Below are 24,436 nucleotides of genomic sequence, written 5' to 3' on the forward strand. Positions count from 1 at the left end.
CTGTGTAATTTCAGAACTTCTCTTCCCTTGTTCACCTACTCTCTGACCTTTGTGTCAACTTCTAATTTCCTTCTGTAATTGACTCTGTTTCTAGTACAGCAAACTATGGCAGCAGACGCATCTTCCTAATACTGTGGAAGATGGAAATAACTTTGTCGAATGTCTAGCAAATTTACTTGTATCTAACAATCAAGCTTTTGAGGGAAAAAAAATACAAAGTACTAGTCTTAACAAGTATCAGCTGAAAAAAGGAATGAGTTTCCCTAAATCTTGAGGTTTTGTTTGTTTTTGTTTGTTTTTAATACATAGACCAATAAGGACTTTGGCCCAAATTTGAACGTAATTAGGGTTTTAGGACAGCCATTTGGCTCAAGACTTGCTCATTCCAGTCACAAGGAACACAGCTAATAAATTGAGACAGAGCCCAAAGAGGGGAAATGGAATAGGCTCTGAGTATATTGTGTTGGGAAAAATTCATATCCAAGATGTGTCTCTCTGTGCAGTAAAAAAGCTTCTACAGTGAGCTCTACCTTGGTCTTACTGTAGAAACATAAGCAAAAGTGTATTTACTTTTTGAATTGGTTTCTATACTCTAAAATAAGTAGAACAAGAGTTAGCCTTCTCTTTAGGTTGCATTCAGCTTACTTTTTAGATTTATGCATACAAAGATCTGAAGTCACATTTAGTTCTTCTTCATTCTTTGTACTTTTCCGATTTGACTGATAAAATCATAGAATGTTGTACTCACAGCTAAAACCATGTCTCTTCAAGACTAAAGATCACTTAACAGCTATATCATTTTCCAACAGGTCCATCCTCCTCTTGTAAGATGTGTATGTCAGATCAAAATATAGTAAATACCTTCAAGTAGGCTCCATTAAGGACTGGAAGTTTTCTTGAAAAATGGTAGGCATGTGATTAAAAGCCATGGGCTTGAAACTGTGATACTGCAGAGGAAAGTGGTTTATAACAGGAGTCCTTAGAAAAATCCTGACAGTTAAATATGAAAGGACTGAAAATCTGAGTATGAGGATGAATTGTAAAGTAAGAACTCCACAGATTTATTTTTTTTGTCCTCCTTGAAGAGACTTCTGTTTCAGCACTGCCTTTCCCACCTTTTCCTGCATGTCACTGTACTTATTGACTGATACAGAAAATTGATTGGTTGTGTGTACTCATGAATGCCATTTACTTCATTGGTTAACCAGCATCACTAAGTCAGTAACCGTAAACACACACAAAAAAAGGATTTAAGTTCTAAGCTACTCCAGTTGGAAGTAATGTTTAAATAAATGAGTTATCAGTTCATAAGACAATGCTGTTGGCTATTATAACAACTGGAAATGACTTTTCGTATATACTTTGTATATACCTAGCAGCTACAAGAAGAGAAAATAAAGACGGTTCATTCTTGTGGAACTACAACTGAACAGGCCCACTTATAGCTTTACAGGACAGAAGAGGAAAGCACGATAGCAGGTAAAGAACTTTTGTAACTTTTCATGTCCTACTTATGCCTGGGTTTAGGGAAACGTACCCTAATATAATATGTTCACTTTAGACATTGTACTGTTTTCTATTCCATAAACTTTTTCTGCTGGCTAAATTTCCTGTCACTTGTTATTAAAATGTTTAAGACTCTTGAGAGCAGATGGCCAAGACTAGGTCTTTCCTTGGGTGTTTGAATCATGAAGGAGATGTGCCTGTATAACCTAATCATAATTCAAGAACAAAATTAATACCGTAACTTCTGTTTTTATGTATAGATGTCAATAGAGACTGAATAGTCTGAATGGTGAAAGTGAATAAATCCCACTCAACTTTTGCTTAACACAATCTCTGACTCCACGCCACCACCCCCAAAAAGTTTTCTATAACTTGCTCCTCAATAGCCACAGAGAGTCCATCGTGTTATATGTGTGTAGGAAAAAGTGGGAGCCTGTAAATAATCTGTAGTCCTATGGCACCCACCAAATACAGGACTCCTTACCTTTTCTTGATTCACTCTATCTTGTTTTAAAATATGGCAACTGAAGGGGCAGCCCTTTGGACGGGGGAAAGAACAGGTTGTTTTCCAAAGTTTAGAAGGCTGATGTATTATTTGTATCTGTCCCATGCTTCAGTTAGCCAGTTTGGTTTTAGCTAGGGACTGCCAAAACAAGCATGGGCCTCCACTTTCTTCTCTTAAATAACTTTTCTATCTTATGTTATTTTAACCTTTTCAGGCATGGGTGGGGGTATGCATCCATCTAAGAAACGAGTCTACTTACCCCACCTTCTATGCCTTCACTTCTCTTCCTTTCAAGGGGTTAGAGGTCAGCAGGCACCATCCAATTGAAAACAATTGTCATTTGAACAACAGCAACAGCTGGAGATCAAGTAGCCATCACTGCTGAAACAGCTTCCTTCTGACTGGTGTTGAAACTGCTACTTGTCATCAGCTAGATCACTTCAAAACACTCCTTGATCTATGAAGGTAAGTGAAAAGTACACATCTACAGAATTGTCTAAAATTTCACACGTCAGTGAATATTTTGCACTCCTCCATGCCTGGCAAGACAGAGTTACTATCTCAGAGAGTATTTTAAGGAAAGACCACATCAGAATAGTACTGAAAGAATAGAAACACAATCCATGTAACTTGTCAATACAGTGAGCAGCAAAAACAAACCTTAGATGTTGCTTGTGTGGCTACCAAAGAGTACAGGAAGTTGTTATGATTTAATAAGCAACAAAAAAGTGAGTATCTAAGCTAAAGCTGTCATACCTAAGAAACTGGCCTGCATGATCTTTACTTTCCTTAGAACAAAACATTCTAACAATTCAGTAACAGTGTGCTAATCAGACTGTATTAAAATTTTGCTAGAATTCAGTAATGATACCTACCTTTTCTTGAGATTTTGTGTGGGGATGGAGTACTTCTGTACCTAAAACTGTTTGTCGTTGATGCCAACTTAATATAGGTAAGCATCTAGCATTTGGGAGTACAGTCCATAGCTATGCCACTTACCATATATGCAGAGTGTTCTGAGACTGTACAGAATTAATTGATAACCTCTCCTGAAGCAAGTGGCTCAGCCCTAGAGGTGTCTGCCTCTCTTCATGAATTCAGTGAATGCTACAGGGCATAGTATAGACGAGACATTCAGCTTAAGAAACTGAAATTGCACAAGGTAACTTTGGATGTAGGAGCCTTAATTAAGAATGGTTTTGTCTAAGATAAAGATGTCTCCTGGTATATATGGCATCAATTGCCATTGTTAAAAGAATTATTTGGTATCAAAATCAATGAAGACTTGACAAAAGTCTAAAGAGAAAAGAGCTGACTCTGAAATCATATACTAGATATGGAAGATGCAGCTTCATATACTTACTTTTACATCCTGAATCCTTTGTCCTTGCTTCCAATCCTTTGGAGTACCTAGGGGAATCCAGAGATCTCTTCTTTTACAGCTAAATGTTTAAGAGATTAATTGGTGAAACTCCTAATTTCTCAAAAAGGCAAGGTTTCTTTAACCCTTTGGGAAATGCTAGACTGGCTGTAGGAAAAGGAGGCTTGGTCCTGAAAGTTGCATCATCCACAGGCCTACTTCCTTTTAATTTTTTAGAAGACATTGAAATAGGGAGAAAATAGGAGAGATTTCAGTGTGGATAGATCTGCCTCTTTTTTTTATATACATTATGGATCTGCCTCCCCTAGTAAGTCAGAGCAGAATCCTTATAAGGCTAGTGGCTCCTTGGAATCATAAAATGATTTTAATTCCAGTCTCTTCCTGGTCTTCCTCATTGGCTTTTCTCCCAGTTACAACTAAAACATGATATTGAAGGCACTTCTGGAATTCAAAAGGAAAAGAATAATAGTCATTCATTTTCAAAAACAATGGCAGAGCTTTGCATGCCTGTCTTTTATGTGAGGTGTCTCAGATTTGTCCACTCCAAATTCAGAATGATGAAAGGTGAACCAGGTAGTGTGAAAGAATGATTCAAAGCAGTGGACAGGCAAAGAGCTGTCTGTCCTCTCTAACCTATATATTCCACTCATAGCAAATAACACAAGTTCTGTAAAGAAGCACTACACAACCATGGTGTTTTGTTGTGTCTTTTTCAGCTCTCCAAATACCAAAGCTGTCCTAGTCTTTCATACTGTCCTCTACATTAGCTAGTTCTCAAGCAAATATCTTCAAAAGCTCAGGTATACTGTTTAGCAAAGGCAAATAGGTTTAACAGGTAGAGTATAGTAGGAAAAAGAAATTTTGCGTTATGCTTCAGAGTGAGTTCAAGATCTGTGTTCCACATTTTGTAAATCTATACATCTATATTTGTCTACATCTATGCAAGTCGCACTTCAATAGCATGGTGCTGAGAGAAACGGATAAGAGACCAAGTTTTGATGCCTACTTTGTCTCCAAACAGGTGACAGGAGAAAGAGCATAGAAAAGAGAAGGTAGCAAGAAAATAATAGAAACATAAATAATAAATGTATTCTGCAAGTGTCATAAGAAAGCATCAGAAGCACTGGAAGCCACTTTAGTGAGCTAGAAACATGCATTCACATACCAAGCTGTGAGTCAGGTGAGATACAGCTGAAGAAACAGATTTGGTAAAAGCTCAGATAGAAGGGGAGAAGTAATGCTATCAATGCAGAAATAGGATGCATGCTTTGTCCAATATAATAGTGCCTCTTTGGTCTAAATGAAAGGTAGAAATGATAATTAGATGTAGCTTGAGACATGCTGGGTAAGGCATGCAATGGGAAATAACAGGAGAAATTAGTTTCTCCAGGGAACACATGATGTGCATTGGTCTAGCTAGACAGCCTTGATTCTTCACTTACTTTCTTTCTCTGCTTATACTGCAGCTGCTCCCAGCTGTCAAAGAAAACTGCATAATAATCTCTAGGCATATCACTATAATTACTTCACATTTATTGAGGGAAGTATGAACTGACAACCGGGGAGTAGGTTAAGGTTTCTTAAGCAGACAAGAGAGAACATTTCATATTCAGCCTAGAAAGTGTTTTTGCTACTGCAACTAATGTCCAGTCCAGGATTAGTGTAGAGATTTTAAAGTGTTCTTTCTCTACGTATAAAGAAAACACTTACCTGACCATATTATCAGAAGATAAGCAGTGATCCAAAAGTGGCAATAACGTTTGTCTGTTTTGCAGTTATAGGCTATAGCTTCATACACAGGCGAGGCATTGCATCTACCCGTTCTGTAGCAATGGAAAGCCATTGATATCTAAGGATGGAAAGAATAGTTATCCAATACCTATGGTAGTTACACACAAAAACAATGTATTACTATTTTGTACTGCAGATTTAAAAAAACATGTATATGAAAAAAAGACAGTCTAGTTTTAGTTAACCGAATATCAATTTTTGTTGTTTTGGCTAAGTACTTAATTTCTCTTAGTCAGGGATTCTTTGTAAGCATTATTTATTCCTAAAACTCAGCGACATAATTAACAGGGACTGACCATTGTGATAGACTGTGATAATTAAATCGACATAATCTAGAGAGCCCCTGCAAGAAACCGACATTTTTGATAGACAAAACAGCAAGAGAGGCCCTATCCAAGGCAGAACAGGTAAAGAACTTCTCCTTCCAAGACCACAATTTATTTTCTTCATCTGAGTGCTAAATTTCTGTAGAAGATTTCTTTAAACCCTCAACCTTTTGTTCTTCACTCATTATTTCCTGAAGAATTTTTAAGAACTCCCTTGGAAATATCATATCTAAACCCTTTTTAGATTAATAGCTTTTGTTTAAATAAACTTTCCCCTTTTCATTAAAATCACTTTGCTCTTGTTAATTAAAACCAACCTTTAGAGTATAATAGTGATTACGGACTGATATTCTCCTCTGCATACTGAACTGGGACACCTACTCTAGTTCAGAGTGCTATAAAGACTGTTAAAATTTAACTACAGTTTAAATGAGTTCTTAAGTCTTTTGAAATAGGGAGAACATTTTTAGCTACAACTTGTTAAACATTTTGCAGTAACTTCTGTGAAATAGGCAGTAACTAAGGTGCTAGGGACTCATTTTCTCTACTCCGAGATATCATGCTCCAAAGAACTTGAATGAAATGTGAAACTGGTTGTAAAATCAGTGAAATGGCCCTGAAGGAAAATTTATTCTATTAATAGATGTGGCTGCCATACAAATAGATTACTTTCCCCTGTCAAGAAATTAACTTTCTAGTTAATATTGTTTCTGTGCAAAACCAAACTGTACAATCCTTGTAAAACTAGAATACTTCTTGTCAGAAAAAAAAAAATGTTTTATGTAACATATAGAACTTACAACAATTACCTAGCTATACTAGGAAGTCTTGTTTCTGAACATGGAAACAAGATGAATGCTTTAAATACTGTAACTCATGGTTTTACACAAAACCTTGCTGCTGACTTTCATTAAGTGAGTGCATGTATGCCAGCAAGGCTTACAATACATGGGGAGGGGAAAAAAAAACACAACAGAAAAAATTAACATCAAGTTCTTATGCTGAAGCAAATAATAGAAATGCCTCTTTGGCTTTAGCTCTGTTTTCAGACTCACCCTGCATATAATCAGGCTCATCTTATCCCTAGCTGAGGTCTAAAGATACTGAATATCAGAAGTAAAATTTTCAAAGTAGAAGCTTGATTTCATATGCTTAAATTAAGAGCATGGAGGAAGACACTTGTATTATGGGCATGGCTAGAACATCAAGGTATTTCTGTTTAGGACAGATAATTAGTGGATGGTGCAAGTCTAGTTAATAGAGGCACTCCCAGTTCACATGAGTTAAGGATCCCGTCTGTTTTGTACAGATTTCTTTAGGCAGGTTTACCAGCTGAGGTAAGGGGAGGTAAAAAAAAAAAAAAAAAGGGGGGGGGGGGTAAAGGGGATCAGATCCCCCCGATAAAGTGGACAGCGTATCCACATGCGCTCTGATGGGGCAGGATGGCCTACGGCTAGGTGCGGGAAGGAGTTTGGATAGATAACACTCTGTATTTCCCACTCCTTTTTCACATTTCTGTATTTTCTCTGCCCCCTGCCATTCTGGAAGGTCTCGAGCAATTGTCTGTTCTGGCAATTAAAACAGTGGGGTGCAAGTGCTGTACCTCACTGACAAACTGAGTGGCCTTGAGCAAATGCCCTGGGGAACTCTCCAAAATGGCATCCTGTTGTTTTTGTCACTCTAATTAAATGCAAGTGAAATAGGCTACAAAGCACTAGGTCTCCAAGGAAGCAAAGCTAGGAAAAAAACATGATGAAGTGATCTGGGTAGTGGTCTGCAAGTATCAACTTTAAGCTATTATATTTTAAGCTGAGGGAAAGACTTATGTGTTCTGCTCTATATTCTTTGCTAGGAGTTTTTAATGAAGAGATTAACAGAAGGAAGTTGGGTCATGACATAAATGTCAGGAGCCAAAAGTGAGAGCAGTCTAAGGTGAAGACGATCATTCATTTCCCTCACAAGCCCTGTTTAAACTGTTAAGACAACACTCCTGCGCCCCCCGAAAAATAAAACAAACCACCACATCTTGCTAGGCATCTACCTTCTAGCAACTGTGTTGCCCTGGCTTAGGAGTGTGTTACTAGTTGCTGTTGCAAAGCAAACGGGGTCAACACCTGTACTGTACTCACATTTACAATAGATGCCAAATGCTGCACAAGTATCAGAACTGTTTTCATTTAGGAAGTTTCCATCTTTCACAGTTCCTAAAGAAAGAGCAGAAAGCAAGACTGACTTTACAGCAATTAAATACAGACTTCCCCCTGCCATCCTTCCCCAGTTTTATTAGTGTTGACTCATACCCCAGCAAAATTTAGTGACTGGTTTAGGGATCATAGTTTCTGAATGTTGGGAATTGGGCCTCGGTGCTTCTCCTGTTGCCCTGGGGCTGGAGCAAGCTTCTTACAGGAATTCTTCTGACATAGGGCTGCTACCGTGGGATTCATTTAAAATGCCTAAATAGTCATTTTCCATTCAAATTGCTAACTTCTTTTTATTAGGTATATTTTCAAAGATACCTTTGTGTACGACTTAACAATTCATCATTTTTTAGTATAGGAAAGAACTTTTTAAAATACAGATACTTACAGCCTAAGCGGTAGTTTGCACTTAGCAATGTGTTTGCAATATGTTCAGTTTCTTCACTGAGACTTACTAGAAAGTGCAAATATAGACTCATTTATCACAATCTGAAAATCTAGTTGTTTCTTTAAATGCTGATTTTTGTGAAGGCTTTAATTCCTCATATGGAGGCACTAAGCACCAGCCCATTTTGTTCCTGGCAAAACTGGGGGAAAAGCTTATTTCAAATTTCTAATTAAAATTCTTTCTTGCTGCATAAGGAGCCCTGATGGGATTCCTCAGGGTAGTTGGATGGGTTTCTGATTGAATTACAACTGGCCTGATTGTGTGAATATTTCATTTAAGTGTTCTGAACTGAAAACAGCAATTAGTGACAACCTGAATAATAAAAAGCACTACTTTACCTTCAATCCTCTTTTCTCCCACAGTTCATTCAAATTAGATGCTTAGTCACTGGAAAAACAACAACAAACAAACAAACCCAGAAACAAAAAATGAAGCAGGAGCCAGTGCCTGGGAAGAGAAGTCAACAGCCATCACCCATAAGCCAGACGTACTGTGGTTGGAGGCGATGACTGTGTATATGACACTGCTGCAGAGCTGCCATCATGAAGCATGACTGTGCTCCTGATCTTTCATTTATCCAATAACCTGCACTAACTTTGGTTTTGATCCAATCTCACTTTAGGTAATTTCAGTCTACATTCTCATCTTGTATTTATTGATACTAACACTGAGTTTTTCACTGTAGAACCATACTGCCCATAGGTTCACTAGGACAAACTCGGTTAAAAATTCTGAAACAAATATATTTGCCAAGCCATTTTTGGGGTGAATTTCCCACACTTACAAATAGACATTTTGGCTAGGGCAATTGAATGTGATCTAGCTGTATATAATTCCCTGGGTGGATTATAAATGCTTGCTAAAGCATACAATCACTTGAGTTGCTACACAATGTGCTACACAATGTGCTATTCTGGAGGAAATGCAAGAGCTGGAGAAGTGTTATAGTTAAACTAAATGCTGGGAGTTGACAGGACATGCAGTTTCTTTTGACTTGTTCTTGAAAACCACTACTGACAACTATGACAGGTTCTGTATCTGTAGTTGATTGATAGAACTTTTCCAAATGGAAGAAAATAATTTTAGTCATTAGTGGAAAAGGTTATCATTAGTAGTGATCCACAACGTTAATCACAAGTTTAAATTGTCAATTTGATTATCATAATTGTAACAGCACAGTGACTAAATTGGGATCACTTATTAGTGGGACTAATATGCTCCTATTACAGAGTTTTCAATGGCTCTATCAATACCCACGGAACAGAATAAAAACTGTCCTTGTGCTGTCACATCAGAAACAGCTCACAATAAGCTAGCAGATCTATATTGGCTCAAAGAACAGAGCTAATGAGAATGACAGGAAATAAACGTACAAATTATTTAGTCTTCTGCAACAGTCACAGTGAATTCACCTGTAGAATGGAGTCAGCACAAAGCCTTGCATAAGGATCAGTGCTAGAAGTCTCTGATACAAAGATATGGGCTTATTCTGCTAACTGCAAACTGTTCTGGCCCTGTCTGTCCCTTGTCACCCATGAACAACATCTTTCACTTTGTCTTACTTGTACGGTACTACCTCACAAACAGATTCTTCCACATAAAAATGAGCTTCCTCCTTACTTAATTTCAAGTGTTTTCAAATTGTTTTTAACCTGAAATGTATCAACATTTTATTTAATTATTTAAAGATACCATTCTTCTTTTGGAGCTTTCTTCTCAGTTGTAAAACTCTGCATATTATAACAACAATTTATCATTAAAATTTGAAAAATATTCTGCATGTCTTCTTAAATTCGTTTTTTTTTTCTACTGGATAAACTTTACACACAAACGGTGTTTATAACGCATTTCCCCTCTTGTACAGCTTTTCATGCTTCTATCCTCACAGTAGGAGCAGTTTCCTTAAATGTATTCTGCCTGAATTTCTCATTCTAGTTTTATTTCCAAACAAATTCAAATCTGAAAGTAAAACACAGCTGAAAACAGTATGTTTTGCACTTAAATAATTTTAAGAAGTTCTCACAATAAACAATAAACTTACAGTTTATGGTGAGGTGCATCTGGAGTGCTATATCCAGTTCTGGGTGCCCCAACACAAGAAAGATGTGGACAGAAAAGAGTGCTGCAAAGGGTCACTATGATAATAAAGGTCATATATCCTGGCATATCTTGATCCATATCAAGACATATCCTGGAAGCACAACACAGCACAGAGAAAGCAGTCTAGGAGGTTTCTGGAGAGCGTGGAAGATAGCTTCCTGAGGCAGCTGGTTAGACAGCCTACCAGGGGAGGTGCCCCGCTAGACCTTCTGTTCACAAACAGTGATGGACTGGTGGGAGATGTGGTGGTCGGGCGCTGTCTTGGGCAGAGTGACCACGAAATGGTAGAATTCTCCATTCTTGGCGAAGCCAGGAAGGGGACCAGTAAAACTGCTGTCTTGGACTTCCGGAGGGCTGACTTTGAGCTGTTCAGGACACTGGTTGGCAGAGTCCCTTGGGAGGTGGTTCTGAAGGGCAGAGGAGTCCAGGAAGGCTGGGCCCTCTTCATGAAGGAAATCTTAATGGCTCAGGAGCGGTCTGTCCCCACGTGCCCAAAGACGAGCCGGCGCGGAAGAAGACCGGCCTGGCTGAACAGAGAGTTGTGGTTCGAGCTTAGGAGAAAAAAGAGGGTTTATAATCTTTGGAAAAGAGGGTGGGCCACTCACGAGGCCTATAAGGCTGTTGCGAGGCTGTGCAGGGACAAAATTAGAAGGGCCAAAGCTCATCTGGAGCTCTATCTGGCTACTGCCGTTAAAGATAACAAAAAATGTTTTTACAAATACATCAACACAAAAAGGAGGACTAAGGAGAATCTCCATCCTTTACTGGATGCGGGGGGAAACTTAGTCACAAAAGATGAGGAAAAGGCTGAGGTGCTTAATGACTTCTTTGCCTCAGTCTTTAGCGGCAAAACCAGTTGTTCTCTGGATACCCGGTACCCTGAGCTGGTGGAAGGGGATGGGGAGCAGATGTGGCCCTCACTATCCACGAGGAAATGGTTGGCGACCTGCTACAGCACTTGGATGTATGCAAGTCGATGGGGCCGGGTGGGATCCACCTGAGGGTACTGAGAGAACTGGCAGACGAGCTGGCCAAGCCCCTTTCCATCATTTATCAGCAGTCCTGGCTATCAGGGGAGGTCCCAGTCGACTGGCGGCTAGCAAAGGTGACTCCCATCTACAAGAAGGGTCGGAGGGTAGACCCGGGGAACTATAGGCCTGTTAGTTTGACCTCAGTGCCAGGGAAGCTCATGGAGCAGATTATCTTGAGTGTCATCACGCGGCACTTACAGGGCAACCAGGCGATCAGGCCCAGTCAGCTTGGGTTTATGAAGGGCAGGTCCTGCTTGACAAACCCGATCTCCTTCTATGACAAAGTGACATGCTTAGTGGATGAGGGAAAGGCTGTGGATGTGGTCTACTTTGACTTCAGTAAGGCTTTTGACACTGTTTCCCACAACATTCTCCTCAAGGAACTGGCTGCTCATGGCTTGGACTGGCGTACGCTTGAATGGAGTCAAATCCAGTTGGAGGCCGGTCACTAGTGGAGTCCCCCAGGGCTCAGTACTGGGGCCAGTCCTCTTCAATATCTTTATCGATGATCTGGATGAGGGGATTGAGTGCACCCTCAGTAAGTTTGCAGACGACACCAAGTTAGGTGCGTATGTCGATCTGCTCGAGGGAAGGAAGGCTCTGCAGGAGGATCTGGATAGGCTGGACTGATGGGCTGAGGTCAGCTGTATGAAGTTCAACAAGGCCAAGTGCCAGGTCCTGCATCTGGGGTGCAACAACCCCAAGCAGAGCTACAGGCTGGGAGATGAGTGGTTGGAAAGCTGCCTGGCCGAGAAGGACCTGGGAGTACTGGTTGATAGGCAGCTGAATATGAGCCAGCAGTGTGCTCAGGTGGCCAAGAAGGCCAACAGCATCCTGGCTTGTATAAGAAGCAGCGTGGCCAGCAGGTCTAGGGAAGTGATTGTCCCCCTGTACTCAGCTCTAGTGAGGCCGCACCTCGAGTACTGTGTTCAGTTTTGGGCCCCTCGCTACAAGAAGGACATCGAGGTGCTCGAGAGAGTCCAGAGAAGGGTGACCAAGCTGGTGAGGGGTCTGGAGAACAAGTCTTACGAGGAGCGGCTGAGGGAGCTGGGATTGTTCAGCCTGGAGAAGAGGAGGCTCAGGGGCGACCTTATCGCTCTCTACAGTTACCTTAAAGGAGGCTGTAGCGAGGTAGGGGTTGGTCTGTTCTCCCACGTGCCTGGTGACAGGACGAGGGGGAATGGGCTAAAGTTGTGCCAGGGGAGGTTTAGGTTGGATATTAGGAAGAACTTCTTTACTGAAAGGGTTGTTAGGCATTGGAATGGGCTGCCCAGGGAAGTGGTTGAGTCACCATCCCTGGAGGTCTTTAAGAGACATTTAGATGTTGAGCTTAGTGATATGGTTTAGTGGAGGACTTGTTAGTATTAGGTAAGAGGTTGGACTGGGTGATCTTGGAGGTCTCTTCCAACCTAGACGATTCTGTGATTCTGTCACCCAAGTTGAGACTCAGGGAGCTGGGCCTGGTTATGCTGAAGACAAGGTGTGGGGGGATCTTATATTAATATGTATAAATACCTGATGGGAGGATGTAAAGACAATGGAGCCACGCTCTTCTCGGTGGTACCCAGTAGGAAGATGAGAGATGAAACAGGTAGGCCAGAGAGCCTGTGGAGTCTTCATCCTTGGGGATACTCAAAACCCAATGACAGTCCTGCGCAACCTGCTCTAGCTGACCCTGCTTCAGGAGCTGGGGTTGAACTAGATGATCTCCAGCGGGTCCTTCCACCCTCGATTAGTTTCCGATTCTGGGATACCTGCCAGATGGAAAGCATGCTGTGCATGGGCTTACAGAAACATTTCATATTGTTATCCCTTGAAACTCACTACTCCCTCACAACCCCCCAAAAGGTACATCAAGTACAAGGAGAGGAGCAGGCAAGGTACAGAGGGCAGACAGATCATTGCCTCTCTTTCCAAAAATCACCGTGACATCACTAACAGAGTTTTACTAGCCTGCACATGGGCTCATACATAAAGAGGCAAAATTCATCTTTAAATAGATGATGAAAAGCCTTGAACCTGCACTCTTAAATGTCATGAAACACTCTTTAGTGTGCCACACATTTTAGCCTTGCTACAGAAGTTTTACAGTCTGTATTCCCCCCCATTCTGTTACTGTTCCCCAAGATTTTAGAAAAGACCTTAAGAACACACTGATCAACTGTGTAAGCCTTACATCCAGAGAGAGACAGTTTAAAGATCTGCCAATTTTGTTTTTCATATGAAAAATATTTCCACCAACTTTTATATTTAAGCTATTACAAAAGAAGTTTAGTTTTTGGAAACACAGCAGAAACCCTGACATTTTTAAGATTAAAGCATTTTGGTTTTGGTCCATAACAACATGTCTAAATTAAACTGATTTTAAAAGTTCCATAACATTTATAAGAGGTCAAATTAGGTTGACAAATTCTGATTTTAATTAAAACCAAAAGAATTTGAGTTCCAAGACCTCAGTTTTCCTACATAATCTCCATTTTACAGCAAGACTAAACCACTTTTTTTTTTAATTGGAAGTCTAAGAAAATATGTTTTAGAGGTAATAGAACTTCCCACTAAACAAAAAGCCTGTAGTTCAGTCCCATTTCTTTTATAACAAAAGCTGCTGCATTTATGACGTTAGATTGCTGATTTTAAAACCTCCAAATGCAAGTATAAAATTACTATAAATCATTCCAACAATTACCAAAAGTATCCTGCAAATGAATATGTACAATTAGCTATTGTTTAAACCTGTATTTCTTGCACCTCTCCATTTATTACAGTACTCTAATTGTTTTCTATTTGAATTTAGACTTCTCAAAATTACCAAATATGCAGACCCTGGTTTACTCTAGACTGAAGTCTCTCCAATTTCACATGACTACAGTTCTTTCTATCTAGTAAGAGATACTATTGCTACAAGGAAAAATTTGTTTGTCTATACAGGCAGACAGCAGGTTACAGGTACAAAAGAAGCAAGCTGGAGAGCCTGCTTTTTCTTACATGTGTTAGGCACACAGTTGATTAGATTTTAAATTGTAGCATTTTTATTTGTAGGAATGAGTCAGAGCCAGATGGACAGTTGTATTTCCAGAGCCCAGTTGGAAGTTCTAGTGCCAATCACTTAATCAGACGTGCTCTATTTATACATTGAAAAGATAGATTAAAACTAGGCAAAATGAAAGTAAAAAAAATTTTGAAAATCACACAATGATTATAACAACTTGTAAAAATAAGTTTACACTAAATTTTTGTTCATTTGTTATAAGTAAGGGGATAGAAGAGTAGGTAATTTAAGAAGAAAAAAAGAAACAAGAGAAAAGGTCATCACACATTCTTCATTTCTTTGCTTCCCTAATATACGAAACTAGTCTTGTTAGAAGGAACATTTATATCAAATGCCAACCTCTCAAGGCTCCTGGAATGCAGTATAAACAGTTTCAAAGTTTCTAATGCTCTGTTAGCTAGATTCAAACAGGGTCCCAGCTGTTCAAGTACCACTTTAAACACAAACCCACAGTTCAGATCCTCAAGTTCCCTTGCTCAGCTCCTGCTCTGGAGCTGATTAAACTTGTGTGGCACCGTTTCACCACTAGGCATGCACAGTGCAGCACAGGCAAAGCCCTGGTGGTGATTACACAGCTTGGTGTCTAGCACTGGGGCATCCTCTACACTAGGCACTTTTCTTTCTAGCTTGGTGAATTACCCAACAAGATAATTATGGTTAGAATATTCTAGCTATCTATGACTTCCCACAAAACACATGCTGATTAAGATGTTCGCCTTTTCCTCAGTACCCCATTATTCGGGTTATTCATCTGTGCAATTCAGTGAACAGAACTGGTCACCTTTCTCTTAAGAGAAGGTACCAGATTTTCTCCTACTGTGGCCCAGCAGCTGTGTAAGTCAGTGCATTTCAAACACCTCTATCCTATCCTGAGGACAATTTCTATTCACACTCTCTTCCTACCAAGTCCTCAGGGCATGCAGCCCTTACCAATGTGCAAGATAATTCCTGTCCCTAGAGGCAACATGGACACCACCTGTTCTGGAGATCTCAGTAGGGACTGTGTTTTCCAGCTGTGCCCTTGATCTCTTCCTTGTCATGGTCTTCCAACAGAATAGTTGATTTACTTATTTCATAAACAAAACAGCAGCTTTTGACAAGCTACAGACATTAGTCTGAGAAAAGGCTAGTCTCCTGCTATCTCAGACACTTAACCCATTCCTACTTCAAACCCCACAGCCTTTACTCTGCCAGCTGCAAAACACTCCAGAACACTTTGTAGAAGACTAAATGCAACAGAACAAAATTGTGTTACAACCACCACCAGTTTCCAAGCACCTGCAATAAGCAGTGAGTCAGGTGACAACGCCCAGATAGCTCAAGGAAAACAGATCAGACCTGGTCCCTATCAGTCTGGCTTTGGAGCTAGAGCTCCTGAGCAAAACTCAGCAAGTGGGCAAAGAGTGGCAACTCGAGTCCTGCTCAGCTTGTGGCGACTGAAAACTTTGTCCAGAACAAATTATATCCTTACTTCAGGAGAACACTGAGACCCAGGACCCTGCATGGCCAACAGATTGCAGTACGCTGCTAGTGCCGCAGGACTCTGGGTGAGGGGGTAAGATTACATGCTATAGAGTGCACTCCATAAATATTTGACAAACCAACAATGCCAATAAACTTTCAAAGAAAGAACAATTGAAACAATTACCACTCAGGAGTTTTATGATTTTGAGGAGATTTGGTACATGCTCATAATGTCCTACAAGGCTGCACAAAGCAGTTTATTATTTGATAAATTCAGCGAGGACCCACAACTATACAATGACGGAGTAGCAACAGGAAAGAAAGAGTGCAGAGGTAAGGCACCTAAATCTGTACTGATCCTACATGCTGCAGAATCTGCAAGAAGAATCAGAATTGCTTGAAGCCTTTTCAAAACAGACTTCCTCAAGATATTTAATTTCTAAGCTACTTCAGATGTAGACATAGAACTGTAGAAGAGAATCCATTACCATATGTCCACAAGACTAACTCAAGACAAACGTATTCAGATTTGCTTACTTAGGAGCCCTCAGATATCTATGATTCCTCCAGCCATTATTTTAATTCAAACTGGTGGGGAAGACGAAGCCCTGATACAGTTCAATAATCCTTGGAGTTCATTTAATCAAATATGCTTTGTTTTGAAAATATTACAGAAATTCCAGCAAAAAATAAATGTCCCATGCAATTAAACATGGCACATAATGTTTATACACCATACAGGTACTGGTATACCCCATCATTCAAATGAAGACAAAGCAGCTCTACCCCAGTTAGTGCACAGGGAATGAAAACACTAACATTTTCTTCTTAATAAAACAAAAGAATCTCGTAGTGCTTTGGAGCAGGGATATATTCGATTCCTTGGTTTCAGAAGGTAAGTCTGACAATTACCTGTTAGGATGCAAATCACCAAGTAAGCCTGGCAAACTGCATATACCTAAAAAAATCAGTTTCTGCCTAGTCAAATATGGATTTTATTATACTCTAGTTGACATGTCTCATCATACTGTAGCTATAATGCATTTGACACAACTTATAAATCAACTTTATGCATTTTCCCAAGTAGGATTATTTTTTCCATGTAATTAGTAATAAAAGAATTGGTTTTTATGGGTTAAATTGTATTTAAATGGATTTCATTGTTTAACAAAGAAAGCCTTTCCTTTCAATTTCAACATCCATAACGGTACTTAATTTTAAGAATTCTTGTTCAGAAGTGTAAGAGCTGAAAACAAGAAAAAACATGTTTACATGCTAGAATGCCTTTCCTAAAACTACAGATTTGATAATGTTTTTAGACAAGAGAAGTGAAATCATATCCCAAGGGCACATGAACTGGCTTTCAGTATTTCCATGAAGTTTGGAAGACACAGACAATAGCAGATCATGATGCATAATACTTCTCAAATTATCTTAATGTTTAGATGATGCTGGATTCTTTATTAATAGCTGTCACATACCTCATATGCTTGAAATCTGCTGCTGTATGCAACAGTGAACGTTTCAGACAAGACTGCTTAAAACCTGGAGTCCATTCCAAAAAAGAAAAAAAAATCCCAATCTAAAAGGCCTAAACTTACTGAAAACCCACTGACAATCTAAAACAGCGTGACCTGCTCTTCTGACTGTGAGTAAATTGCCTTCTTAGTATGCTGTTGTGTGTTTTTTACTTCAAAAAAATGATTGGAGTGTTCCCAAGTAGCTTTTCAATTATAACAGAATTCTTAGTCTAGTAGCTTAGAGACTGTAGGTTAAGAAAACACATTTATTACAGAAGACCTTGAATGCAGTAATTAAGTGGCACAAATGAATCATAACTAGATGAAATCTCAAATCAGATTGCATGCACACAACTGTATTCCTGCTCCCATACACACAATACACACATCTGCCATAACTGAGTAAATTTGCTCCATGCCACAGCAGCTCTCAGCAAGAGCACTTCTATAGAAATTATCTGGGAAACCAATACCATGGAGTACACCGATCATGGCTGTGTTTGCTTTGCACTTACAAGATGCATGTCTTGGTGAGTGTGCCCGCAAAGCACATCACCTGTGAAGTGCTGATGCGACCAGGAAAGCAGCATGGACTTGTGATTAGTACAGCAGCCTCAGGAGTCCTGACCTCTACTGCCTGCTCTTTAATTAAGATTTATTATAGTAACTGTCAGAGCCAACCAGAAACAGGGTGCTCCTTTTTGCTGAGTACTTTAATACACAGTAACTGAGGTCATTTCTGTATAAGGACACTCAGGAGAGAGCTAAACTGAATTCCCAAGGCTTTACATTTAAAACACACTAGACTCCCACTATAGATGATCATTTTGAAATACGTTTATTTTAGTTCAATTAGATTAATTCAGGCTGACTGTAATATTGTTATCTGCCAGTATGCTATAGTCACAAACTACTCAAATGAAAGTACAGTATATATAATCAAATTCCTTCCCAAACACAGCCTATAGTTACAGCCAAAGGATTGTTACCAGATTTCAAGTGAAGAACAAATAATGGGAACTCGGGGTCTATTTTTTTCCAAACAAGAAGCAGAAGCATTAGGGTTTTGTTGCTAACACGGCTGTCACTTGCGTACCACATTGTCAATTTTCAACCAACAAAACACTGTGCTAGCAACAGCTTACAGTACAACTGGGCCATATTTTCTTTAAAATTCAACCCAAACATCCCTTTGTAGATATGCCCTGAAAAAGAAAAGCACAGAGGAAGGGGACAAAGGACCATGGCTGCAAAGGGAGCACACTGTTATGTTAGGTATCACAATAATTTTCTTTTTCACCAATCTTGTAGGTCCCCTATTTCATTCTTTTTGCTAGTGGTTACACAGCATGACACCAATTCAGAGCCTCACATCTTGCTGCCACAGTTCTGGCAGGAGTGCAAATTGCGTCACACTTACTGACAAGCCTTGGCATTCTCAGAGCACATCTCCCCTCACAGGGGGCTTAGAAAATAAGGTGCCCTGCCTTCAACTTGGTATTGAAATAGAGCATCTTCTTTCTGTATATAGGAAACATAAGTTCAAGCCCATATATAAATTTATATATATATATATACACACACACATATATGTATATAGGAAACACAAGTTTAATCCCAATTAAAGGTATGAATCCTGTTCTCCATATGTACTCATATGTACTCTAAGTACTAAGTTTCAGGATATTCAGTGACATCTCAACTCCACCTTTAGAAGTTCTTTCACTTGCCATAAAATACTGAAATGCGAACTGACAACAGTGTATTCTGAACAAGTCTTCCAACAATCATATGAGAGTAGTATTCTTGTCTTGTTGCATCTTGTGAACTCAAACTAGAGAGGCAGAAACATAGTCACTTGACCATGAGACATTTTGGAGCAGGATACCACTCCTGAGCAATACACCTATCTTTGTATGAAATTAAACAGAGAAAGAATTTTAGTTTTGGTCTCCCCCCAACCATACGTATGTTCTATGTATTGCCTGTTGAGTATAGTAAGACACTGGTGCCCATCTTTCCTTTTTGAGGAGATCTAATTAACCAGGTTTATGGAATTAGTTTTGGAAGGAAATTCACAGCTGTGAAGTCAGATGGGAAATCTCTAAACCCTGAGGTTAGATTACTTGATCTGGAAAGAATACTTCAAGAAAGCTTTGACAGAAAGCTCACTTGTGAATTTTCTGGTTTGTGTGAATCCATTAGTATTCTGACTTCCAATATAAATGCCTTGAAAAGTTACCCAAGATATTAACAGCCTTTCATTTAAAAAAAAAAAAAACAAACGTGACTCCTACAGCCACTTCAGAATGACAGACAGGTTGTGAAATATTATTATTCTGATGATAAAACCACACAAAACGCGTTTATTTCCCTCCTCCCCCTGCAAACCACAGCAAAACAAACAAATGAAAGTTTTCAAACAAATGAAAGTTTTCAAACAAAATCTTGATTTTTTTCCCCCACAACACAGAACATAATCTTGATTTGTAGCGATTTCATTTGGTTCAAGTTTAGTTACTTTCATTATTCAAAGGTACTTATCAAGCTAAGCAGCAAAAGAATATGGGAAGAAGTTAGTTTTGTAGTTATTTGACGTGAAGAACAACTGAACCTGACATCTCATGATGAACATCATTTAAAGAATTTTCTGTTTGTTTAAGAGCAAAATCCTCAGTAAGCATAAGTTAGCATAGCTCACTGCGATGAATGCTCATTTGCATCATCTGAGACTACAGACTTCTGCATTTCTGAGCTCCACTGTTACCGACAGGGTAGCTGCCCACCCTCCATCACGGAGGCTGCATTGCTCCAAGTGCCAGTTAACACCCAATGAGACACATCCAGTCTCAGCATGTTTAAAATCCAGCTTAATCTTAGAATGCAGATGGAGGATAAACCCAAAGCTTTATTTGCTTAAATTCATTAGGGTACTTTGTAATTCCACCAACATTTGAACAATGCTAATATACAGAAAATACAGGGGCAAAAAAAGTTTTTGCTTTAATTCTGGGTACTGCAGTAAGAATGAGGCTGTAAGTGAGAAACATACATACAGACTTATTTTATGCAGATTTAAACTGCACTTTTTCATCTCTAATTTAACAAATCTGAGGACATGTGAGGAACGATGTTTCATACAAAATACTCAAAGCTTCCCAAATGTACAAGCAACCCTGAGGAACTCCAAATATGAACTAAGCAATTCTGCTATTTTTCTGCATCCTCCACAAACACACTTAATCAGATCCTTTCTCCCCTCTTGAACAGAACATTTTCTATTACTACTGCTTGGATCTACAGCTAACATGCACTGTGTCCTCTCCCTTCTTAAAGCAATATTAGGTTCTTTGTCTCAAGGAAACGATTAAATCATGTAATCAGTCACTCCAATGACCAGGGAGAAAACCATGCTTAACATATCCTTCTGCTGTAGCTCACACAACATTCTCCCACAGGCTTTTCTTGGATTATGAGATACAGCATGTGGCAGTGCCACTTCTGACAGCTTTTGGCAAGTTTAATTTATCCCTGCTGGTGACCACTCTGCCTTCTTTTAGGTGGAAGCTAGAGCTAGGACCAGGGAGGCCTCTTTCATTGTTTTGCTACGGGTAGTCAGCATTCATCAGGCATATCTCTGTTTCCAGATTTCCCTCATTAAGACCACTTAATGCCTAAATTCAAAGACTAAAAGCTACTCCAAACTTATTAGCAGTTCTCCATAAATTGACACAAGAATTGAATGCTACTCAAGGGATTATACAGATATCTGCTATTAAAAAAATGAAGAAGAGTTAAATGAAGAGTAAAAGAGATACAAATCCAATTGATTCAGCAATGAAAGGCTGAAAATACAACTATTAAAGCAGCTAAGTAATGCAAATGCCTAAAAAGTGTATTAGCAGACACTCTGATCATTGAGTTTACTCTTACTGAAAGTTCACTATGTCAGAAGTATCATCTTCCCTTTTTTAAGTTAGAATTTTCTGTATGAAACAGCATCTAAATAAAAAACTGCATAAGAAGTGTTCCTGATAGCTGTTTTTCTTTTAAATAAAAGATAAAATACATGGGAAACATCTGATTATTATGCTGAGAGACAGGGAAAAAAGGACTGTGACAGAAAGGTTGGACTTGATGATCTTCTGAGGTTGCTTCCAACCTGGGCTGTTCTGTAATTGATTCCATGAATCAAAAAGTGTGTTAAACAGCACTGTGTGTATTCTGTGGTTCCAGTTATGCTCACTTAAAAGACAACAACATCAACAAAAAAGAACAACTTGTAGCACACGGAAGCCCTTCCAAAATCACTGTCAAAAATCATCTGAAGACTTCATGATACTAGGATGGCAATCAAGATCTACTGACAGCAGTTCTTCCTGGTTGTGATGACGAAAGAAAAACTCCAGTTTAGGTCTATACCCAAACTTTCATAGGATATCTGCATGTAAACTTTAACCATATTTCAAGACAAAAGATGTCTGCTGCTAACTTCTATGAGTTTTTAACCATATGCAATTAACCATAGACGCGCAGCTGAGTGATTTCTGGGATCTACTGGTTGAGAAATCTCAAACTTTATATGCAAGTCTGTCAAAAACATAGGAAATTTTGCCAAGTTTACACTTTCTGATGATATTTTAGATTTTCTGATCCCAGAAAGAGTCAGGGTCGGCAGTCTGTAAGTGTAAGTAAAACTCTAAACTAATGGTGCTGGCACACAAGGCACAGGACCACAAATCTCAAAAATAAGTTTATTCAGGATTTGTTTTGAAAATTTGAGGAAGAGGTCAAGCTCTTTACCTGAACTGGTTACTCAGTTTCAACTACCCTTTTGCAAGGTATTGCAATAAAATTTTAATTTCCCTTTTAAAGCCCATTTTCATAACTGGCCATAGATCATGTTTATTAAAGAAAAAGGTATATAAACCCACAAATAAACATTGCTCAACCCCCTCATCTTTTTGTTTTATATAGAAAAATTAGAAGCGTGACTCAATAATTATACTGTATGCAATTGCTAGGAGGTTTTTATATAAATCCTTTGAAACTACTAAATCGAAGCAAGCATTGAGCAAAAAAACACAGCACTCAAAATGGAAGGCTTTTTTTTTTTAATTTGCCAATTAATAGGAAAACCGAATAGTAGGGCTATTTTCAGCTTGTCTAGCAATATTTGCAATGATTTAAAAGTAAAAAGGAAAGGGAGGTAAAGCATGTGTTAGAGAGAAGTTGTAAGAATTAGAACTATATTAGAGTCCTTCATCCAATTAAGCACATAACTTGGGGCTGCAGTTTTCATCTGGAGAAGTTGATTTGTTTAATATCAAGAGATCAGAAAATGTTATTGCAAAGAGACCTACCCTCCTCCCCCCAATGCTATAGTGCTATAACACTATATTCCCTGAGATACATACAGACCTGTATACTGAGATAGATTGTTTCTTCTCCTCCGGTTATTCGAAGCTGTATTCAAATCATATATTTCCAGCATCAATTTTAATTCAGGCTGATGATGATAATCTCCCTGAGTTCTCTGACCTTTCCCTCCAGGAACGTTTCCCTGTTATACCCTAGGGACTAAAAAGGACAGGCTATTACAGAGCCGGGACAAAGTGCTCCTTTAGAGCTTGGTGCCTGAATCAGCAGTATGCCAGCTTAACGAGCTGACACAAATTATTGTGCCTTTCTGGAAACAAGTGGCCTTCTTGTCTCGGGAGACCAATGTGAAATGACATACTGAGGCAGTACTGGCATTTCCATCATCACTGTTGCCAAGGCTTGAGCTTAAGAAGGACAACGGTACAACTGATCTAAACAGCATGCAGCATCAGTACATAAAACCATGAGAAAATTGCCAGGTCATAGCAATGAGACATCACTTTGACCCCCTGTGAACTACAGGTTAAAATGACTAAAGAAAGTTTATAAGGAAAGCACATTTGTTACATAAGCCTTTATATGGGGCTCTCTCTCTTCTCTCTGCACAGGGCTTGCACCAAGAATAAAGCCTAGGAAACAAGCAAAGACCAGGAAACAAAAGAAAAAAAAGGACAGACAATTTTCCCAGATTCACCCCTGCTTCCTCCACCCCACCTCCTCCATCACCAGCTTCTCTACATATCTTGGTCCAGGCAGGGTGTGCTACCAGAGGAAGACACACAATACGTTTCTGGGATCATAACCCTGTTAACACCAGAGTCTTTTGTCATTTCAGCCCAGTGTCAGTAACTAACACTTACTAGCCTACAAGATGCTGAGCACCTGGTACAACATCCTATGGGTATCCCGTTGAGCACAAGCAGTTGTGCTATCAGTACCAATACATAGAAGAAGTTAACTTCAGTGCAACAGCTATATTAGGTATCAATGAGCTGCAGATATTCAGATTACCCCAAGGGCCATGTGGGTGAGAGCCAGCCCCTTTGTGCCAAAAGGCTCTTTAAGGCAAAGAAGCTTAGCATATGAACAGGAAAACCTCAGTTGGATCCATTTTGGTTTTATGTCAGTGTGCCTTTACTGGTAGGACAGAACACAAGACAGATGGAAGGAAGGAAGAGAAAATATAACATGACCTAGAATTTATACATCAGCTCCCAAGTAGCTTTAAGGTTATTCTTTTTCCCCTTTGCCCCATTCTCCCACATTACTTTATTCAGAGAAACAAGTAACACCAGAACATGGGTTCTGCCAGACGGCTCTCTGTGCACAGCCAGATGCTGTTTGACATCATAATATAAAAACAATAAAAAATCCCTACAACCCCAAACACCAATCAACCAAGGTGACTGGAGCAGGGAAGCACTCTTACTGTAAAGAAATAGGCATTATGATTAGCTTTGAGCAAAGTCTCTGAGGCCTCCAACAGGCACAGTACCCACTGTACAATGCTTACAATCCCAGAAGCATCTTCAGTCTTTGCCTTCCTTGTTTTCAGTCATTTGGTGAGATATGAGCAAGGAGGCTGCTGAGAAATGGGACAACTGAACAATTTTTATTCATCAGCTCCCTGTTTGGCCATTTTGGTTCTCAGTAGATGCTGCCAACATCTACTAGTTACAGTCTGTCTTGGGTAAATATGGGAAAAAGACACATTTTAGGAGTCTAATCTGAATTC

The 24,436-nt window shown here is 39.4% G+C and overlaps 1 long non-coding RNA gene across 1 annotated transcript; it reads left to right on the forward strand.

Moving 5' to 3' along the window:
- The first annotated feature begins 1,374 nt into the window (after nt 1-1,374).
- On the forward strand, nt 1,375-9,921 carry LOC118249766 (uncharacterized). The gene is made up of 3 exons (XR_004779202.2): nt 1,375-1,479; nt 2,307-2,476; nt 8,518-9,921. It is a non-coding gene; the product is annotated as an uncharacterized LOC118249766 (long non-coding RNA).
- Nucleotides 9,922-24,436: the final 14,515 nt, after the last annotated feature.

This window comes from Cygnus atratus, chromosome 5 (genome assembly GCF_013377495.2).
Source record: "Cygnus atratus isolate AKBS03 ecotype Queensland, Australia chromosome 5, CAtr_DNAZoo_HiC_assembly, whole genome shotgun sequence".
Lineage (NCBI taxonomy): Eukaryota > Metazoa > Chordata > Aves > Anseriformes > Anatidae > Cygnus > Cygnus atratus.